Here is a 12,361-nt window from a genome sequence, read left to right on the forward strand (position 1 = left end):
ATATATACTACTTCTGATAAATGTAAGGGTATGATACCACAAATTCATTCCTTCTCTGAACATTGAATAAATCAATTGGCGTTCTCAAATTAATTATTCATTTTAGTAAAATCAACATCACGTGGTTAAAGAGATCACAGAAAATAATTGGAAAATATAAAATAAATTGTTCATTGTTATAATTATTACACATGAATAGATATAAAATATACATTTCAGAAAAATATGCGGCTTCGTTGTTACAGAAATATCTTTTATGCGTACATCAAATTTCGCTTATACAAAAAATGAAATAAAAAAAGTTACCTCGTGGCTAGCGGTTACGAAAGTTTCATTCTGTTCGACGATAATGTTGTTTGTGAACATTACGCACACGAAAAGTGTGTGAAGTCGAAATGAAATGAGGGGAAAACTTTCTACGGCCGAGTAACTCAAACAAGTTTTTATCTTCACTTCCCATCCATACCTTTTTAATTTATAACCCAAACTTTTTAAACCAACTTTCAGCATTTATTTATCATATCTTCATAGGCCTTATTCAAATACTTCAACAATCGTGGATTTAAATTTTTCTTAATGTAAATGGTGCTGATAGAAACTTTAACTTCTGAGATATGTAGCTAATACCAAAATTTTATTTTGGACTTTTTTCTTCAATAAATAATTCACAAACTGATGTTTTTCGACAATAACGATATTCATGTTTGCTTGCTGCTATTCCACTTTCTGTTAGATTCACCTAAAAGTGTTGAAGAATCAATCAATCAAGATCAGAAATATACAGTGTGCACAGTTATTCCAAAACGACTATCAACATAATACCTTAATAATACTTCCTATCAAGTTCGTCTGGATAGTTTCCAGTCTAACTAAGAAACAAAACAGTTTTCTTCCATCTCATTCATTCCAATATTTTTTATTTTTCACGTAGTTTCCTCTTATACACCTATTCTATAACTGCTTCAACCTTTTCAACCCTTTAAAGAACAGTTGTCGTCTTTCTATTTAAAATGGGCGTTTACGTGAACGATAACATCCTGGTCTAATGAAAATCTTATGAAACTTAAAGGTGAGGAAACAGGAAAAAATCATTGAGAATCAGATCAGAATCAAATTCAAAGTGCAATTGTGTAGATTAGCCATTGCTATCACCGAGGTGAGACAGTAAGATACCCTGATGGAAAAGCACTTTAAATTCGGTGGTTTTCTTTCAATTTATCTCTTTATACTATCAAACAATGATGCGTAATATTCCTCCACCTTTTTAAAGAAAGTCAATGGAAACAATTCCGAAAAAACGTTCCCATAACTTTTTTCGCTGATGGAACGTAACCTAACCATCATTGTTTTCTACTTCGGAATAGTTAATCATTTGCAATCCACTGTCGTGACCGTTTTATTCGTTTCAAGATTGCGGTGGGGGATCTAGGTTTCATTTGGCATAAACATAAGCCTGGAAAATGTTGATTCGAATGGATTTTTAGTCCAATGTGAGCGACATCAAACTGTCGAATACCTCGCACATGTATAATTCTATGGTAAGTATAAAGCAGAAGCTTTTTTCATATCTCTAACTCTTATCTTATGGACCTTTGGTACCTTTGGTGATATATTTTGATTATATCTATCTCAACTCTATCAAGCTCCCGCTCTTGTAAAGAAAAACGCACAGAGAATGTTTGGGAATTCGACAGTTGAAAAAATCCATATTACGAGGTGTTTTCATAATGCAAGTTTTATTTCTGTTCGCTGCTGCCGACGTGTTTTTCGTAGTGCCTCTCATGGTGCTAGCCTTAATTAAAAATGTCGCCAAATTTTAACTCAAATCTATGATTAGTTTGCTAAATGCAGAGACAGTGAATTTTATCTGAGTTGTTCACAGACATATAAATATCAGACAGTTCGATAAGGGGCTTGATCAAACGTTTATAATTATTGCACTTGCTGTAACATTCTTATTGAACATAAAAACAACGGATGGTTAGGTTTCAGGTTAGGTCAGTGCACAGTTTTTACGCACGTTACAAGTCACGGGGGATTAAACTAGAAATTGAACGGCAATCAATTGAATTAAAGCATACTTCGTCTTCAAGTTAGAAAATCTTTGCATCTAGAAAACTTATGTCACCTTTTTTTTAGACAAAGAAGGTATTGATTTGTTACCACGAGGTCTAACAACAATAATTAATGTGCACGTTCACTGCAAGACTTCACACTACGAAAATGACAAAAAAAAAACACAAAAATTTGAATAGTATTTGTTTGATCATCCTCATAGCGACTTTCATCTTTTTTCTAGGTAGAATCTTTCCTTAATAAACACTCCAACGATGATGACGATAAAGAAGGAACTACAAAAACTTGTTCCACACTACGACAATTGTACAATAAGTATATTATCATTTATTTATCAGTACAAATTTTGATATAATCAAACACACTTGGTGAGTTTACCACTTATTATTGTAGTCATGCATATTTTCAATCCTCAAAATGATTTCATGCCAAATCAAATAGACGCAATTGTCAGATGTAGTGCATTATTCATTGAAATTTCCACATTGTCTTCGTCAGAAAAGTTAAATACTCGATTTATCGAGTGGAGACGATATCTACAGTAGGCGTTTAGCAATGTGCTTCCATTAAATTGAGTGTTTTCATAACAACGTAATTTCCGCTTGAGGAGAATCGGAAGAACCACTTTGGTTTAATGGTAAAAGTATGTTTTGTTTGGTGTTACAAGTTTATAGCATTTAACTCGACAGGCTACGTCGACCGATTAAAATACTCACAAATAACTAACGTTCCAGAAAATTTATAACTACAGTAGTTGGTAATTTGAAGCTTTTGAGAAAATAACGAATGGAAAGATTAAAATTAGTATTAATTTGTTATATATGAAAATACTCTTCTTCCATTTTTACAATCTCTAATTTATTTAATTATTTTTATAAAAATGTTATCGTACTCTTGAGGAATTGAAGTTTTCCCTTCAAGCTTTATATAATTCTGAGTCATAACAACTATATTTAATAGTTGGGGTAACTGGGCACTCTCATATACCCATTATAACTGGATAATTCTACATTTCAACTCACGTATTTGAAGAGAATACCCTTCATAACTTAATAACCCTATTTCTAGAGAAATATGGGGGTGTTGAAAAGAAAGTCAAAATAATCAAATCAAAATATTCACGGAAATGTTCAAAATAGGTAAAAAACATTCTCATGTATCAATTTGATTGATCATTGATTCACTTTGAAATAAATGAATCACAATGAACAACTAAATGTTATTTGAAGTTCTTGATTGAAAAACTTTTTGAAATTGCTTATTATTCAGGATCAAAATCAATCGGATTCAGTAACGTCTTCATCTCAAATATTAGCTACTTAGCTAAGAGATTGAATTCTATAATTTGTTTCAATGAAATTTTTGAATTATTGGAAAATTTTGCTTTCCGTTTTGCCTGTGACGTTTAAAAAAGCTGCCTCAGATTATTTTATCAGTTTTTCACTTCAGGTTAATGGCAAATTAGATTTTTCTGTTAGATTCATTGTTCTAAAAACAAAGATATAATTGAATTTTGTTTTAATATCTATTTTTGTGTTTTTGAATAATTGCTTAGCATCGGTAAATAATTGGGAAGATTCTGAAATTGAATCTTTTGATTGACAAAAATTTTCACAATAAAAAGAGGCTTCCATTGAAGTGCGGCATCTTGTAATAATAAGTTGGGGTGGAAGAGGTAATTTTTCTCCACAGAACTGATTTCTCATAGGCGTTTCAAGAATTTTTTTCATATCAGAAATTGTATTATTTACGATCTATTTCAAAGCATGTTACATGTTTTAAGTTTAAGCATTAAAAATGTTTTTCTACTTTTTTCATCTACGATGCTGCATCGGATAAAATAAGCAAAAAATTATTTCCAGAAACAGGCACAAAAAGAAAAAATGCTGAAAGAGTCTCTTTTACAAATCCCGCCACTGTCAGTGAAAAAATTGCGACAATATTCCATTTCTGTGGAACCTCCTTACATAACATCAACCTTAAAATCAATGAAACGATACTCTTTTGCCAAATCTACTACATGAGAAAAATATGAATAACGCCTTAACTGTTCAATTCACTCTCGTATGAAAGTTTTATTTGAAAAAAATATCTGAGCTCGAGAAGAAACATGAAACGAGAGTCTCGGTGCCAGTACTAATCTGAGTTTAACATGTGTAACAAATATTTTTAACGTACTTGTTTCTTTGAGACCAGCACTTGATTATGATCAAATTCGATTTGGATTCTGAAGGATTGAAAAATTGATCTTTCGTTACAAACATCATCCAAATTGGACGATAATTTATATACCTTCTGAGAATAGAATCAGATAAATTGCTTACTTAACGAGAAGTTACCTTTTTTGAGCAAAAACAGTATTTGACACGTCATTTCTTTCCTAAGCACAGATATCCTTCTTTCTTCTCGTTATCCGAAGGATTTTGCCCTTTCTTTATGGCTGACCTCTGACTTCTCTTTCTTTTGAATCTCCCTACATTTATATCCCTCTTAGACTATTATCGTCTATTACTTCGTCCTTTCACTGGGATGCTTATATCTTAGTTTTATTGTAGTTGAACCTCGGCGAATGGGTTATTTGTTAGAGAGCGGGAATTTATTGACGAATGCTAAATATGTAACTAACTTGGATAATACACCAAGAAAGCATTTTCAAATCTAATGTTGAGTTTGAAATAAATATATTTATTCTCATAAATGTCATTCTTTGAATAAACTAGTCACCGCTACCCAATTAGTTTTGGTCTTGATAAAGGGCGTGAATGAAGCTTATATAATTCATACACTTGTTTTTATGTCCAGTGATTCAATCACCGAATAAGATTATATTGAGATTTTTTTTCAACCCTAATCGTCGTTCTTTCTCAAATTCCTGAACGTGGAAAATTATTTTCTAATTATAATATATATTCCTATAAGTGTTCATAGTGGAAATGTGGCAGAATTGAACACCAAAGTGTACTAACTCTAATATATTTCCGAGCTTTCGAATACTCATGTATTCATTGTATGGGACTGAAATTATGGTGAAGTACAATATGAAAATATATATAAAAACAATTAAAATGATTTACAATTTCCAGTTATGTATTTCGACGTTCCAAATTTCATAGTTTCTGATAATCTAGCACTCAAAGACGTTGTAATAATATAAATATACAGTTGAAATTAACATTCAATATAAATCAGTGTTGCCCCTTACCCCAGCCGTACATTGGAGGCTCGACAACAGGGATCTAAGCACATTAACCTGGTTTTATGTGATCCTCACCTTTCTAATCTAATTTAGAGTGGTAATGTAGCAGTAGGAACTCCATCGAAACCAGTAAAAGTCTATAAGAAAATATTTTGGAAACCTCTGATATGAATTAATATGAATATTATAGAAATAAGCAAAAATTGAATATCCAACTTACTCCAATTTCTAGGAAATAGATGTCAACAAGTATAAAATCCACCTAATTATCTTCACTAGGAAAAAACTCAGTCTCAAGCCCATCAAGCTCAACGGACAAGTGATTGAGTGGCAAATAGAGAGTTAATATCTGGGAGTCACACTAGATTGTGAACTTTTTTGGTAACAAACATGAAAAAGAAATAAACCTAAAGCCACAAAAGTCTGGATGGTGTCCAGAAACCGGTGTTCAGAAACGGAATCACCAAGAAAAGATCGTCCTCAAATAATTACTAAACCTGGGACATACTAAAGATGAAATACAAAAAGTTTAGATCTGGGGTAGAATTTATACTAATACTAAGGAGTCTAAGTATAGTTAGTGGAACACTTTACAAGAGCTGACACAGGCAAAGATTTTCCTGAGAAACCATAACCAGAGAAGATCTGCTGAATGTATAGTAAGAAGTAAGTAAGAAGAACGATGGATATTTGAAAACACAGATAATGCAGCCTACAGATTCTCTTGCTCAGAGGACGAAACCTCTAGCGACATTCCCTCGAAGAATGAAATAAGGGAGAACCATCTGTGTCTTGTCTTATGCTTTGTAGCAGACTACTCAAAGATATGGGTTCTTGGCTGATAGATGGTTTACCTGATCTGGCGAATGACTCAGCTATGTGGCATTCCCAGTTTCGTGAATTTTCGCGTACAAAAGCTTGGGAGCCATCACTCACCAGTTCTTATGTAACTTTTTAAGACTCATTCAGAAGCCTAGAAGACACCGTTTCAGCCGTTCTGGTATTTATGGCTACTCTGCTGACTCCACAGATTGAAATGTGTTTCTAAAGCATCGATTAAGAATGATCCGATCACATTCTATAACAGCGAAGAATTTGGTTTGGTACCATATTCCGTAAGCAAGAAAAATTCGCTTATTTTGGAGAGTCCGCTCCAATAAAGCCGTTTATCCTGAAGCTATCCTTGTACCACGTGGTTCCATTATTTGGTATTTTGAGCTAAGATTCCCTCATTCATGGTTCTCTGTTGTGATGTCAAACCGTTATTATTGACAAGCATTCAGATTGTTTCATGGCCAGTTGCTTCTGCTTACAATTCGTTGAGGATCTTCATCCTATACGATGTTCCCATGGCTCCCGTTTATACTGTTAGATCCAAACCGTGTAATTTTCGCCATATTTTGTTGTTTTCAATTAGAACAGTGCCCTATTTTATCAAATATTAACGTTGATGTTGGTCAAAATATTATTTATGTGTTTATCTCCGGTAATATCGTCATATTTTGTGTATTTCTATACCACAGTTCTATGAACTTTATAAAGGATCTGTTCACTTTCTTAACCATCCAACTAGTTTTTATTGTTTTATCCTTCCATTTTAGAACCTTGCAAAGCAATATCAAAAGCAAAACACAACGCAGACACGTCTGAGCAAATCAGAACAAATAAATGTTAATCAACAATTAATTTTATGATGCATAACGTAATAATTGGAAAACAGAAAGGCCGTTTAATTAGTTAACGCTAGAGTTACACCAAAGCATTGCTAATTGGATAGAACGTACAACAATCGAAGGTAGTTTTGTGACGCCATTATCTTTCTACTCTTTTGTTGAAGGATTCCACTTCCAAGTCAGGTTTGCTGTTGAGATATTGCTGTTGTATTTTCTGTGTTAATCACTAATTATCGACTCCAATTTATATTCACCTATAATACTGTGAACAGTATCGGCTTTTGATTCCTTTTCAATAGAGAAGAGACAACGTTCGTTATTTTTATCTTAATTAGATGAACTCAATAATTGTTAACCGGGTTACTGGAATATGGAAAAATGGAAACGAAATTCATAATCATTCCAATGAAATGAATAAGTTTGATGAATATTTTCATGTTTCAAAAGAAAAAATGTGAAATACGAAAATTTTAATTACAAAAAATGTATTAGATGCGATAACAATAGTAAAAAAGCAAAAATGTTAGGAAGGATATTTGTTCAAAGGTCTAAATATATTCCAGAGGTATAATTGGTAGTAAAATGAAAAAAAATGCTTGTATAATGAGTATCATGGGTTTCATAGAATTAGTTGAAATTAGAAAAAGGATTCGTAGATGTAGCTCACTAATACTGAGGAATACGGGGGTGAAATTATTACTCTTACCCAGATGAGAAGGATATAATATAAACAGACCTCTGGTTTTCCTTTTTTCTAACCAAGACATTGACAAAATTGACAACACATACATTAGCCCATCAGCGCTCAGCGACGTCTTTTGAGGGCAGTTTTCTAACAATTTTTTTCGACCTTTCGGCTCCTTTTCAATTGATAAATTTTTGACAGTAAAATGTCTTCAACACCTTTCAAGACGTTGAAGAAGCCGTGTATTATTTATAGTTGGAATATATCGAGGCCGACATATCGCTTTACTTCCCGAGGTAGACAATCTCACCGACGAAGAGGAGGTCTATGATGGCGAGTTCTCAATATCGTTGATATCGCTGGGCATTTGGAATTGGACATGCTACATCATTTTGACTCGACATCGAAACTTCCTCGCCAAGTGCAAAGAAAAGAAAAATAATTTCGTCTACAAAAGTCCTAGTCCGGTAATAAATAAGTGTAGGGAAAATTTAGAAAATTGTGAAAACGAAACTTGCCAACTTATCTTCAGTTCAAATTTTTGAAGAAACTTTTGACAACACTGACAACATTATCATTGAAGAAACAGTTCGCTACCCAACCGCTGAGGAAAATAAGCACAATTTTTCCCTTAAAAGAGATCTAAACATATTTATTAGATTTCTTTTTTCCACCGGATATCATACTATACTTATAGTACGCAAAATTTTTAGTAGAAATACTTATCTTGAATTGAAACCGGTGCCTCATGTCCAAGATAAAAAAACTGCGGATACAAAACAGACAGAAGTTTCAGAATTCGTCCACTCCTAGAAAATGTGAATGTAAATTTTGTGGGGGATTCTCCATCGTGATTTAACAATAGATGAAATGATTGTTGAAGCAACTTACAAACCAAATCCATAAGATTTGGCTACAAACTTTGGGCTATGTGCCCTTGTAAGAACTAGGGTCGTTTCTAAGATGATATCCGTTGTAGAAACTCCGAAATTCACACTGTCTATTTCGACAACTTCTTCAGTCACTGGTTATGTTTAAAACTGAACCAAATAGGTTTCCGATCAACTGGAACTATTCGAGAGAACAGAACTCTTAAGTGTCCCATTGAAACTTTAAAAGAATGATACTAAAAACTAGGTACTCATTTTGAAGGGGAATGATAATATATATGTGTCAGTAGCTTACAACTTTGATACAGTAAATCATATGGCAGGTGTTGATCAGCACGATTGGTTGATAGAAAAGCACTAAATAATAATCAAAGAATTGAAGATGAAACGGAGAAAATGAAGTTTAATATACCAGCGAATGAATGAAAAATTATAATGAGCATCCACTACTGTGAACTGAACTGGTTGAAAAATTTGTCTATTGATAATTCTGATTTATGTATTGACTGTCAATAAAATGTAAGCTACTTTTTCGTTCCTATTATTATTGATTTACCAATACCGAACTCAATTTTGATGAAAAAAACCACGATTTTAAACCGAAAGAAAACTATCCAGAATCAGTCAAATGAACAGAAAGGGTTTCAAAGAAACAAATGCAATGAAAAAATTAGATATACAGTTCTAAGTAAACCAACGTCTAATTTCATTGAACAGTCACAGACTTATGAACTGGATACAGATAGGTAACGAAGCAGTTTGTAAAAAATAATTATAGCTTCTGTTATAGACGGATAATCGACGCTCTACTGTATAGTTTCGCATCAAAAAAACAAAGAAAACTACCTCTCTTATTAACTATTGCGCAAATGAAAAGCATTTATCTACTGGGGTGTAGCAGCTAGTGTGATTTTTGATCATTTCTAATCTTTGTCTCGTTCATGAAAGTATTCCAGAAATTGTTTTTCTTATTACAAAATGAGAAGAGTGAGAAATCTGAGAAGCAACATTTCCAATGCCAAATCACATAAATTTGCTGGAAATTCTCTACAGAATAAAAGATTGCCATTTGAATTGCGCCAATTTGTATCTTTAAGCCATTAGCCTCAATTTTTGACTCGTTAGCTATTATTCAAAGATTCGCAGCCGTCCCAAGAAGTTTACGAACATTTATTGTTGCAATAAAACAGTCTAAACCCTTGAAAACTTTTTAATAAGCAATCTAGACCAACCACCAAAACTATGGTAGTTATTTTCTGAGTCGCTTGCGCCTCCGGAACCATGTTTTTAATCTCTTTTATATCTGACGTTGTACAGTTTACTAATTTAAATTCTTCCTAATTTATAGCCGCAAGTTTTTATATCTCTATTCACTCATTGAATTATAGTGGAGATTTTCGGTGTGAGATGGTTTGTATAATTTTAGTAAATGAGTTATTTCGTAATGAAGTTACAAGCGAAAAATACGAAAAAAAAAACAGATTAACGCGCTCCAAACTTCGGTTTAATATGTAAAATGGGACCATTAATTAAAGGAAACTCAGTTATATTTTTTTACTTTATTGTTATATTTTCAACCAATCTCATTATTAGAATATTCAAAGATGGTCTGTAATTTATATTACTTACTAAAAATCACATCATAACCGCGTTATTATTAATCATCCGACATCTCGGCATATCTTCAGCATATGAAATAAGGACACAGTGATGTTTCGCAAATCTGGACATCGTCATCGATGTCCTTTTATAAAAATTTTCAGTGATAAGTGAACTAAATCAAACCAAAATATAAAAGTTAATCCAAATATATAATAATGAGCCTTATTAGTAGATAATGAAAATGAAATAGAACCGGTAGGTTTCATTTTTGTTTCAATGTGTATTTGTATTGAATCAATACATGAATGATAGAAGATTAAGATATTCTACAAAGGAGGTTTTATGTAAAAGTGAAAAGTAGAATCAATTACCAAGCACAAGAAAAGTAGCATCACAGACCATCATAAATAGAATAGAAATAGAAAAAAAAAAAATAGAATACAATGTGGAATGTGGAATGTGGAAGCACCACGTGTAGATTCATCTTTCCATTCTCAATAAGAGGGTCGTAGAAAAAGTAAGGTTTCCATGTTTATACAAATATAAAACTTAATATTATGAATATATTCAATTTACAATGAAGTCTCCTGCCAATCCATTCAGGATTCGTGTGACAACTATTCGGACTTCATTCTCGCGTTTGCCACTCAAGTTTTACCTTAGCCTCGAGAAGAAATGATAATCGCTGGGGGCTAAATCTGGCTGTACGGGGAGTAGGGCATAACAGTCTACCCAAATTTCATCAAAATCTCTGTGTTTGACAAGCGACGTGGAGACGAACGTTGTCGTGAAAAAGCACTAGAGTTTGGTAAATATTTTACAATATCTATTTGAGTTTATTGTCATCCTAGTTTGCAGGAAATAGGTGAGAAGTATCCCATTACGATTTCAAAATACATTCGCCATAATATTTCCTACCCTATGAGTTTGTTTGTCTTTTTTTGTGGCAGTGAACTAAAGTCTAAAGTGACGCAACTAATGAGATTGTTGTTTGTTTTGGGAACTATTTCACTATTTCACTGTTTCCTGTGACCATCTTTCACTCTTTCACCCTTTATGGCCTAATCCCTCACATTGTTAAAGAAACTTGTTAGCACAGCCTAGGCGCCACTTTTCTGTCTGTCAGTTAGCATCTGAGAGATCCAATGAGCAGTCACATCACGATACCCAAATATTTTTGTTGCAGCTTCTTGAATTGATCCATGTGAAGCTTCAGAAATTCGTTCAACAAATTCACGGAAAGTAACAACTGACCCTCCAATATTTGAGCAGCTCACTGTTGATCTTCTGGACAATCGCATCTTAAACTAAGCGACATAGCGAACTGCGGATGGATGTACTTGAGAGTTTGAGAACCACCAGTATGGCCCTGTTGTTGATTTAGCTTATCATCTTCTCTCAAGGTTGTATCTTATTGGATACCTTGCTTTTGGTATAAACCGCGTAGCTTTGTTAATTTTGTCCATCCAGGTCTTCCTTGGATCTCCTCTGATTCAGATTCTTGTTCCGGTGTTGAATATCTTCTTATTATTCTTTCCCTACTCATCCTTAACTTTCTTACCACTACATATTTGCCAGTGGTAGTGAAATAAGTTTTTGTTCTGAAAGATGTAAGTTTAGTTGCCATGCCAAGTAAATTACACTCTTCAAGACGAGAACCAAGAAGTTCTGACCGTTGCTTGAAAAATATCAAATCAAGTAATAAATCTTATACTAATTGAACCATCAAATGTGGCTCACAAAAACTAGAGACAGAACAATATCTTGCCGATCTAGAGGGACCGTCGCTATTAATAAATATGGATTATGATTGCAAGTTTGATTATTCAATCTCACGTTTCTCTTTTTTTTTGGAATAATTTTCATTCTTTGTCGTACAAAAATAGCAATCATTGAAATTGCTAATGGGTTCTCCCCATATCATTAAAACTGCAAAAAGCATACTTCTAATGACACGGTTACAGTTGACATTGCACATATGAGAAGCCCACTGTTTACTTCAATATCCGATTGAATTATCGAAATACATGATAAGAGCTTTTATCATATTTTTAAAAAATGGTTTAGTTTGTGACCTTACTATAAATCCTCCACAAATACAACAAAACTTCTCAGGAGAAATTTTGGTAAACTCTACGAACCGCAATGGAGAAGTTCATAATTTTCAAGTCCAACTTACTGAAACTAAAACTAATTTGTGCATTGTCCAGAATATTATGAATATCGTTTGAAATTCAAA

This window comes from Diorhabda sublineata, chromosome 9 (assembly GCF_026230105.1).
Source record: "Diorhabda sublineata isolate icDioSubl1.1 chromosome 9, icDioSubl1.1, whole genome shotgun sequence".
In the NCBI taxonomy this organism is placed as follows: Eukaryota; Metazoa; Arthropoda; class Insecta; order Coleoptera; family Chrysomelidae; genus Diorhabda; species Diorhabda sublineata.